The sequence below is a fragment of the Sturnira hondurensis genome, unplaced genomic scaffold (assembly GCF_014824575.4).
Source record: "Sturnira hondurensis isolate 20B ecotype Veracruz unplaced genomic scaffold, ASM1482457v3 Scaffold0003166, whole genome shotgun sequence".
NCBI lineage: Eukaryota > Metazoa > Chordata > Mammalia > Chiroptera > Phyllostomidae > Sturnira > Sturnira hondurensis.
In genome coordinates this window covers 3,296,174-3,306,759 of record NW_028075797.1, presented here as the reverse complement: position 1 = coordinate 3,306,759, position 10,586 = coordinate 3,296,174, and the positions used below count along the sequence as shown (strand labels likewise).

Here is a 10,586-nt window from a genome sequence, read left to right as displayed (position 1 = left end):
ATTGTTGGTTTAAAAAAGAAGAATTCTGATTTCTTCAGAACGCTGTCAATCTTACTGGCAGTGCCACACAATGAAAACTGATGCTTGCATTGATGATCATGCAACCCTATAAGAGTCTAGAGAGCTTTTGAATCATCCAAGAGAGATTAAATTACATTCAGTAATGTTTTAGTGGTAAGTGCATTTTATACTGTATTCCACATCAACAGAATCTGCTTATTCATGAGGCACAAGGTGACTCTCTTCTTGCCCAGAAGACAATCTTTTTATTTCCATTTGAATTACAAAAGTTTGCTAAACATCTGCCACACACCCCAACCCTGGTACACACTGGGAGGCATGTTCCATTTATTGCAGAGTTCACAATTTCATGGTTAAAGAAAAACAAACAAGCATGCAAACTAATAAAGAAAACAGACAATACATGCATAACCCCAGCATCCAGCACATGTGAAAGTTCATTGAATGAGTGTTTGCTCTATGACCTGTACACAAAGTGTTATATAGATACAGAGACATGAGAAACCAGACACTAACACAGGGAGGAGGTGGCTGAGCTCAGCTATGGAGGATTCTGAATTCTCTGGCAGTCACTAACGTGAAGGAAAGTATGCCATCCAAAAGGAAAGTGAGGAGAACTTTCAGAGAATGGAAATAAGGCTGGTATTTCTGGAATGTGTGGGTGGAAATGATGCTGGAAAAGCAATTCACAAAGGCCTTGAATGTCATGAGGAAACTCTCAGATGACCAGCTGGGGTACTGGTAGTTGGGGCTGAAGTGCCCAGTAATGCCATGGGCCAAAGGGATATGGGTAATAGACCAAATGCACCTCTTACATCAGCTAAATGAGAACGAGGGTTTGGACAGGGCAGCAGAGCAAAGAGGAGGAAGGGACTCTGGAAGACATAGGTGCATGGTCCCGAGGAGCACAGTGAACCTCGGCTCCATTGGGGGAATTTGTACATTCACATGAGCCTAGGAACTAGAAAGTTGGGCAGCTGTAAAACCCTCAGGAGTATGTTAGGCACACACGCACACATGATGTGTGCACATGACAGGTGTGGAGTCTGCAGCTGAGTCAGTGCCCTAAGTCTAGTTTGCTTGTGCTTGCATGTTCCCCAGTCCCCGCTATCCTTGCCCCATCCACAAGACTGCTTCTCATTGCTGACTTGCTGACCAACAATGCATTAGGACAAGACCAGTTTTCAACAGTTCAAGCTGCTATAACAGAATACCATAGACTGAGTGGCTGCAACAAAAGGTGTATATTTCTCACTGTTCTGGAGGCTGGGAAGTCCAAGGTCAAGGTGTCCGCAGATCCAGTGTCTAGTGAGGATACAGTTTCTTATTTGCAAAAGGCCATCTTTTCTCTATTCTCAAGAGGCAGAGACAGAGCTCTTGTCTCTTTCTCTTTTTAAAAGGCATTAATCCCATCATGAGGCCTCACCCTCATGACCTCCTTTAACCCTAATCTTACCTTCCAAAGGCCCTACCTCCAAATACCATCACACTGGGGATTAGGGTTTCAGCAAGTGAGTGGGGGAAGACATACACATTCAGTCCATAACAAGACCTCTCCTTTAACTCCAGCCACCTTGTCTGGGGTCTGCCACTCTTGCCAAACTCTTACCAGACCCCTATTTCTGAGATGAGGACTCTGCCCTGAAAGCCTGGGTGCTGCCTAGACTCCTGCTTGGTGGGATAAATCATTGAGAGCCAAAGCCCTGCCACTCACCCAACCTTGAGAAATGTCACTCTCCAGGGATTCACGCTGCAGCCCACAGCCCTGGATTTAGAAATCTTTTTTGAAAACAGCTGTATGGAGTTAGAGTTTACTCCTGTACCCTGGGCTCTCCTTTCCCCTGTCTCCATACCCTTGAGGGACCAGCCCTGAAGTTGTGTTCATCCATCCCACCCTGTCCCTCCACGGTCACCTCCCCATCCCTCTCCACTTTGTTCTATTCTGCCGAAGAGCCAGTTTTTGTGCACTTATCCCTCACCTGTCACATGTCAGGCACTGCTGGGGATTCAAGACTGAGTGAGAGAGCTTGCCTGGTAGGTACCCCTCGAAGTAGAAAACTGTCACCTGGAAAAGGCAGGTGCATGCACACAACAGAGCATTCTTCATGGACGACGACTTGCATGCAGGTTCACCACTGACTGCACAGCTGGAGCTGAGCAATTGAGCCAGCAACCTCACCCAGTAAAAAAAAAAATAACAAGTAAAAGCCTTTCTACCGCCCAGGATGTGAGGACAAACGAGGAAAAAACCCAGACCTTGGCTTAATGATCCCTAGCTCATTAATGGTTCCAAGTGACACAATGTGGCATGACAGCAGGGTCCAGCTTCCGAGTGCCCGGGATCTGAGGACAGCGCACTGGCAGGGGGCAGCTTTCCCATGGTGAGGCTCTGGTGAAGCATTTGCTGCATCCAAGAACTCTTAAAATGCTCCATTCGAGAAGGTGCCAGGCCTTATCTCAAGAGCCATGTGCTTGGCACTAAGTCTGGGGAGGCTGATTCGTAAGGAATACTTGAGAGCCTTGGACAGGGCGCTTACAGACCTAGAAAACCCTACATGCTCTTTTAATGTTTTTCTTCTCCCCTGAGAAAAGTAGGAGCTAAGAGATTTATGGATCCTCAGCCAGGCCTCCTCCCCCGCGGCCACTCCGGTGGGCATTCCCACTGGTTCTGACACGGCACTTGTCCCCAGCTGCAGCCAAGCAGCAAAAGTGCAAGGCTCACAAGGGGAAGGCAGCCAGCAGCCAGGCTCCCTTGTCTGGAGAGAAAGAGGGCATTTCTTCTGAACATGCAGGCAGATGTTAGCTAGAAATTTATTGTGGTTTCTAAAGCCACAACAATCACCAGAGCACCCTGTGTGCCTCAAATGTGCAACTCAGCAAGCCTCCATCCCCTTGTTAACCCAGCCCGGCCCAGCTCCTGCTTTGGGGGCGTTGAGCTGGCTTTGTGTGCTTCTTAAGGTACTAGGTATCCCCTCTGCTGCCCCAGCCAGGAACAATATCAGGTGGCATTTGCCTATTCCCAACCCTTGGAAAGAGCCCAACACAAACCTGCTCTGTGAGTGCTACCCTCCCTTGAAGAAGCTGCTGTGGCAATCATGTCAAGGATACAGAGAAGGCTCCTCCATCGAAGAACTACATGGAACTTCTTCAACTCTAACAGCAACTGTGTTGATAGTGCCCGGTGCTGTTCTAAGCATGTGAATATCATAACTCATTTAATTCTCCCAACCACCTGTGAGGGATGTTGGATTACCCTGCTCCCTTCACAGATGCAGGAACTGAAGCACTGATTGGTTCTGGTCTTGCCCAGTGTCACACACCTAGGGGAGAGTGGGACAGGATTCAGTACCAGCACACATTCCAGTAGGCATCCCTTTGCTCTTCTTCCATCACCACTCAGCCCTGTTTCCTGACTGCAAAAAAGTGATTTCCAGGGCCTTCCCCTTGGAGCCCAGCTGGTATGGGGCAGGTCTTCAGAGGGCTTACAAATTCCCCCACTGAGCACACAGAGGCTCTGGTATGAAAAGGATTATGTTAAGCATAATTTGTTAGATTACCCATTTTTTCCTTTCAGCACATTTCTCATTTCAATCATTCCTTTTCCTTTCCAGACCCCTGGAGCCAGAAATACATACACACTGTCTTTGCATTGATGTAAATAACCATGGGCTTATTGAATCCATCTGCTCGGACTATGGTTGAAATCACAGTTCTGCAGTGTTTTCCACCAAGCAACCCTAGGGCATTAGGAAGTTTAGCTCTTGCCCTGCCGGGGCAGGTTTGTCTTGCTCACTTTAAGAAGAATCCTCACTACTGAGTGTTTTCTTGGTGTTCTCAGTGTTCAAATTCTAGCTGTTTCTCCCCACTATCACTTATTCCCCTCTTCTCTTCCCCAGCACCCCAAAAAGCTGCCTCTGCCCTCCCAGCCCCACAGATTGCCTTGCTCCATTATTCCATCCTAGGACCAAAGGTCTGAAAGCAGACAGAGCCAGTGGGTGCAACCTGTGACTACAGCCCACAGTGCCTACCAGCCCCGCCTACCCAACCCCCATGCGGCTGTCTCATTCTTCCCCTCCTTGAACTGGGGACTCCCTTTTTTCTTTTTTAATGACAATAAAAGTAACAGCTAAACATATCAGACACATGTTCTGTGTTAGGTATTGCTATAAGCCTATGCAAGTACAGTCACTTGCCACATGATGACATTTCGGTCCATGATAGACAGCATATACTATGGTGGTGCCATAATATTATAATGGAGGTGAACATTTCTGTGGCTCAGTGACCTCGTAGCCATTGTAATGTCATGGTATAATGCCTTACTCACATGTTTGTGCAGGTGCTGGTGTAAACAAAGCTTCTGCACTGCCAATTGTATAATAGTATCACACATACAATTATGTACAGTACACAATACTCAATAATGACCACAGATGATTATGTTACTGGTGTATGTATTTGCTATATTATATTTTTGTTGTTGTTTTCTGGTGTACTCTCTCTAATTATTAAAAATCAAGTTTGCTGTAAAACAGCATGCCATGTTACACTGGCAGAGGCTTCATGTCTTGTGTTATTGCATCTCTTGATTGCATCCTTTTCTCTTGTGCTTGGTTTAATCTCGTGTTGTTTTGTACTGGAACACACTGTGCAGGTTTGTAGCTTGGGGGCCACAGGCTGCACCACAGAGCCTGGGTGGGTAGTAGGCTACACCATCCAGGTTTGTATAAGTGTATTTTGTAATATTCAGACAACAATGCATTTCTCAGAACGTATCCCCATCAATAAGAGGTACATGACTATACATTTTGTTTTATTCTCACAGCCACCCAGGAAACTGATGCACAGAGGTGAAATAATATGTCCAAGATCATACAACTAGTAGGAGGTAGAACCAAGATATGAACCTTAGAAATCTGGCTCTAAGGTGGGGATCCTCAACTACTATGAAAAACTAAGCTCTCCTAGCCCCACAGGTCTAGAATCTCTGGGGATCAGAGCCCAGGCCTTCTGCTTTGTATGATTAGTCTTTCGTCATCCAGTTGAGTTGTTCTTTATTTTCTGGGTTTTGCTTTGCTTAGTTATATTTTGTTTGCTTTGTATCTTCTCCTCACTTCTTGTGTCCCCCAAGTACCACTCGTTAGTTGACTATTCACTGTAATCCACGGGTGTATCCTTTGTTTCCTCTTCTTTCTCTCTCTTCTACCCTGCCCATCCAATCAGTAGCCAAGTCCTCTGGATTCTTTTATTTCAGTAATATTTAAAGAGCACTTCCTATGTGCCAAGCACATAGTAGGTGAACAAGGGAGATGGAGTCACTGTGCATGAACCAGCTCCTTGGTGATAGGCATGCACCCCACAGTCTGACACCCTACTGGCCTAGGTGACAGCTACTGGACTACTGGGTCCACTCTGCCCCACCACCAGGACCCACAATGCCAATCCTACCACCAGATCTCCGTGTTCAGATCCTACCCATCTTAAGGCCCATCTCAGTGGTCCTTCCTCTGTAATACCTACTACAATGCTACCTTCCTCTCAGCCCAGCTGAGATCAATCTCTCTCTCCTCTTTAGGAGTTCCCTCCAAGGATCTCAGTGTCTTTCACTGCATTTGCTACTTTCTATCTTGTACTATTGTTATGTATGTGCCGATCTTACTGCCATTATTAGATTGCAAACATCTTAAAGAGCTATCTCTTAATCAGCTAACTAGATATTCTGAGCATAGCGGCCAAAGCAATCCTTTAAAAATCTAAGATTCAGTATGTCACTCTTCTGTTCAAAACCCTCAAGTGGCTCCCCACGTCACTGAGAATAAAAGCCAAAGTTCTGGTGGTGCTCTGTAAGACCTTGTGTGGTTTGACCCCCTTTACCTTTGTGGCCTGCCCTTGTACAACTCTTCTTCTTGCCCTCTCCACTCCAGACACATGGCCTTCTTGCTAGACTTCAAACATACCAAGCACACCTCTGCCACAGGGACTTTGCACTGGCTGTTGGATCTACCTAAATGCCCTTCCCCGACATTGCAGAGAGGTCTTCCCCCGAGAACCTATCAACTAAAGAAACTGTGAGAGGGACAGGAAGCCAACTCCAAACTCCTGCTCAAGTTCAGGTAAATCTCACATGTTCATTTCCCCCTCTTGTTTCAGCAAGTCTTCTCTGGATGGACTTTCCAGTCCATGCTCTGCAATAGCTGCCATGTGATCTTGATGAAAGAGGAGGCCAACCAGCCATACCTTCTCTGGGGACCCCACTTACTTTCCAACCTGGCGGTTCACTCAGACAGGAACTTCCTATATAAACCTAGGGAGGGATGAGTGGGCCCAGCTATAAGATAAAATGCACCTTGACCCCATGTGGGGTATGGGAGGCTAAATAACAGCCTGCAAATGGAAGGTCTCTCTGAGGAGGTGATATTTGAAGAAACACCCCCAAAAAGACAGGAAAATAGCTATTATAAGAATAGGATGGAATACTTTGTACTGAGGAAATAAAAGCACAAAGACTCAGTGGTCCCTGCTGGTTGTGGGAAAGTAACTCCTGCTGCTGCACCATGGCCTCTGTAGGGACGCTCACCTTTGAATGACACAGGAGCCCTTCCCTCATCACCAAGGATCAGGACTGCAAGTCTCGTCTTATGGGACTTGTGGCCCTCAAGTCTCATATGATGGCAGCAAAGGCTGTAGGAAATACAATGAGACTATCAGTTGGGCCAAATAGTAGTGGATAAAGGCAATGAGACTGTAATGATAGTGCCACCATTTTGAGCATTATGGAAGTTGATTATCAGATTGCCAAGCTCATACTGAACTGCCCAAATCAGAGGATGATAGAATTGGAGATGGAACCACAGGAGTGGTTGTCCTGGCTGGCACCTTGTTGGAAGAAGCTAAGCAGTTGCTGGATCATGGCATTGAACAGCTCAGGATCACCAAAGGCTAAGGGCAGGCCACCCACATTGCCATCAAGCACCTGGACAAGATCCGTGATCCTGTCCTCGTTGATGTAGAGGACACTGAGACCCTGATTCAGACTAAATAAAACATGCTGGGCTCCAAAGTGGCCAATGGCTATCCCCAACAAATGGCCGGCCTGCCATGAGCACTGTCCTCACTGTGGCCAGTACACAGTGCAGGGACATTGGCTTAGGGCTGATAATAGTAGGAGTCAATGTGGCCAGGAGGTTGGAGGACACTAAATCTGTTAAGATCATGATCTTGGACAGGATTTCAGTTATACACAAATGCCAAAACAAATAGAAGATGCTAAGATTGCATCTCTCAATGTTCATTTAAACCACCAAAGCAAGGTCCGGCTGGTATGGCTCAGTGAATGGAGCAGCATCCTGCAAACCAAAAGGTCGTGGGCTTGATTTCCAGTCAGGGCACACACCTGGGTCATGGGCCAGGTCCCCAGTTGGGAGCATGCGAGAGGCATGTGTTTCTCTCCGTCTCTCTCTCCCTCCCTTCCCCTCTCTCTAAAAATAGATAAGTAAAATATTTTTAAAAATAAAATAAAAGCACCTAAAGAAAGAAAATAAATAAATAAAACAAAAATAAACCGCCCAAACCAAAACAAAGCATATGCTGGACATGACCTCCGTGGAAGCCCTTAAAGCCCTTTAGAAATACAAAAGGGAGACGTTGGAAGGGATGATTCAGCAAATTAAAGATGCTAAACTATTTGCCAATGGAAACTATTAACAAATCATTTACTTCCTCAGAACACCTTGAGAAATTCAGCCATTGCAACAGAGGGCAGACATATCATCCTTGACTTTTCAGAACCCACAGCTGAGAAGCTGGGCTTTGCTGGGCGCTGGTCATCAAGCAATATAAGAACTCTAGAGCTGTAACCACTACATCAGAGGAGAAAAGGATACAATCATCGAAGAAGGAAAGCAACCCCTTCACAATGCTTTGTGCCTCATCGGGAGCCTCATCCGTGTTAATGGCGAGGTGTATGGCAGAGGTACTGCTGAAATCCCTTCTGCTCTCGCAGTTAGACAAGCAGCAAGGAGCATGACCTTGGAGCACTATGCCACGTGAGCATTCACAGATGCTGTGGAGGTCATACCCAAGGCTCTTTCTGAGAACAGTGGCATGAATGCAATCTAGTGCCAGACAAGTGAAGGAGATGAGCCCTGTTCTTAAGATTGACTCTTCGCACAAGGGTACAAATGATATGAAGCAACAACATGTCATAGAAATCCTGGCTGGAAAAAAGCAATAGATAGCTTGCAATACAAATTATTAGAATGATTTTGAAGATTAATGATATCCATAAGCCTAGAGAATCTGAAGAATAAAGAAAAAATTTAGAATACAATGTAGTAGTAGGATTGACTACAGTGATTAAATAAATGGGTGTCTTATTATGTAAAAAAAAAAAGCATAAACGCTTTGTGAAAGAGAACTTGACAAGTTTGAGAAACAGGGAGACTAGCATTATACATCACCTTGGGGGACATAAGAGAAGTCTGGGGTTTTTTTAAGAGCAAGGGTAAGTTGATGAGAATAATCATCACGAATAACCATGGTAGCTAATTATTATAAGCATAGTAACATATGTATGTACACAAAGACTTACATGGATAGTATCAGTACCATTTTAAGTACTATATTTACATCAATTTAATTCTCAAACATTTGTATAAGTAGGTACCATTATTCCCATTTTACAGCTGAGGAAACTGAGCCACTGGGAGGTTAAATTACTTGCCAAGCCCACAAAGCTAACAGATGGTAGAAACCAGAATTCAAAGCCATGCCATCTGGTTTCCCAGGCCTTGTTTTAAGCATTGGACTGTACTGCCTTTTCTGCTGAGGGCTTCACACAAAAAAGTTCCTTCTGTGTGTGGCAGGGGAGGATCAAGGGTGATTCTTAGGTTTTGTGCTTGAGCGAGTGAGTGATGCCTTTACTGAGAGAGGAATGGGCTTGGTAGAAAGGGTCCCCCAAGCCCAGAGGGTATCCTCACCCTTGGGTAGCCCCTAAGCTTGTATCAAACCTCAGCCACATTCTAGAGAAAGCCCAGTACACAGATGCCAAAGTTAGCCTCCACTGGCAGGCCCATGCCAAGAACCACAAAAGCCTCATTTTATTTAAAACACAGTGCTTGGCAGAATTCCTGACCTAGACAGAGACAAGCCCATTACTTCATCTTATGAACTGCATTACAGCCTCTGTTTTCGTGTATCTCTCAGCAAGGCCTCTCGGTCGAAAATCCAGCCAGCCCATCAATCACTTGTCCCAGAGGCCCACAGACCAGGCAGCAGAGGCTGAGATCCCCGCAGACATCTGTAGACATTTTCACATGGGATTAAGCCCTGAAGACTTCCTTGTTTGTTCGTAGGGGGCCTTGTTGCTTTATATTTTTAATTAAAAGCAGATTTTTATCAATCCCCCCAAAATCTATTGGGGAACTGTAGTTTTGCTTCCAATCTTCCTATTTAATACTCCCCTAATGCCCATAAAAAGCTTTGGAGTTTCAGTTCATGATTTTAATCTGCACAGATAATTAGCTGGTAGAATGACTTGGAGAGAGAAACAGGTATATATTTTCACAACTTGGTCAGGAGTGGGTGGGTAAGTTGTGGGAGAAGGTCCCCAGGCACTCTTGGCACATCTCCATTTTTGAAACATAAACATGCAATTCATTTGAAGAAACATTCATTTAGCTTCTTTCATTATTGCCATAAAAAGTGCTTTCCCCTCTTATTTCTGAGGCACCTTATTATAATGCCACTTGGCTCTCCCACCCTGGAGATCCCCTACAGAGTCCTCAGTCATTACACTGTGCCCCACAGTGTGGGTGGGACCTCAGGCCCACCCACTTGTCCTACAGTTCAAGTCAGTCCCCCCCGGGACGTGCGCGGGCCTTTCCTGCAGTCTCTCCTCTGCTCCTCTTCCCTCCTGCTCAGCCCACTCCTCTTCCTTCCTTCCTTCCTTCCATTACCACTGACTGACCACCTTCTACATGCCTCAGAAACTGTTATAACATACAATATGTACTCGTCTTAAAGCCTTATACTATTTGTGTAAAACAGTAATGTTACACACGACCACACATGTGCACATAAACACACACACATCTTTGACATTTGAAGACTCTGAAGCTTCTAGAGGTTAAAGAATTTACTCAGACCCTTTTTTCCCTTTATTTTCTCTGCCTTTCCACTCCCTTTTATCAGATAGAAATAGATGATACATACATGCTCAGATATACAGATAATAGACGTATAGACAGACATGTATACAGAAGGACAGACAGAAGGAAAGACACTAGGACAGACAGAAAAAAGACAGGTAAAGAGACATGCAGACAGCTGACAGACAGACAGACAGACAGGGGAGGAAGTGGGACTGCAACAGCAGGCAAAAATCAAACAAATACTTCATTGTACCTTTTTGTCCCTTTTCTAAGCTGCATTTCTCTCTTCACCTTTAATCCTAGGTGGAATGGTAGCTCAACAAAAAGGCCTTGAGGTAGATTTTTAAAGGCTAGAAACAGCGAAAACTAAGAGACCCTGTGGTTCCGAGGTGTGAGCCAGGACATATGAGGTAG

General features: G+C 45.4%; 1 pseudogene; it reads left to right on the top strand.

Annotated features, from left to right (window-relative positions):
- The first annotated feature begins 6,575 nt into the window (after positions 1 to 6,575).
- On the top strand, positions 6,576 to 8,330 carry LOC118984034 (T-complex protein 1 subunit epsilon-like; annotated as a pseudogene).
- The last annotated feature ends 2,256 nt before the right edge of the window (positions 8,331 to 10,586 follow it).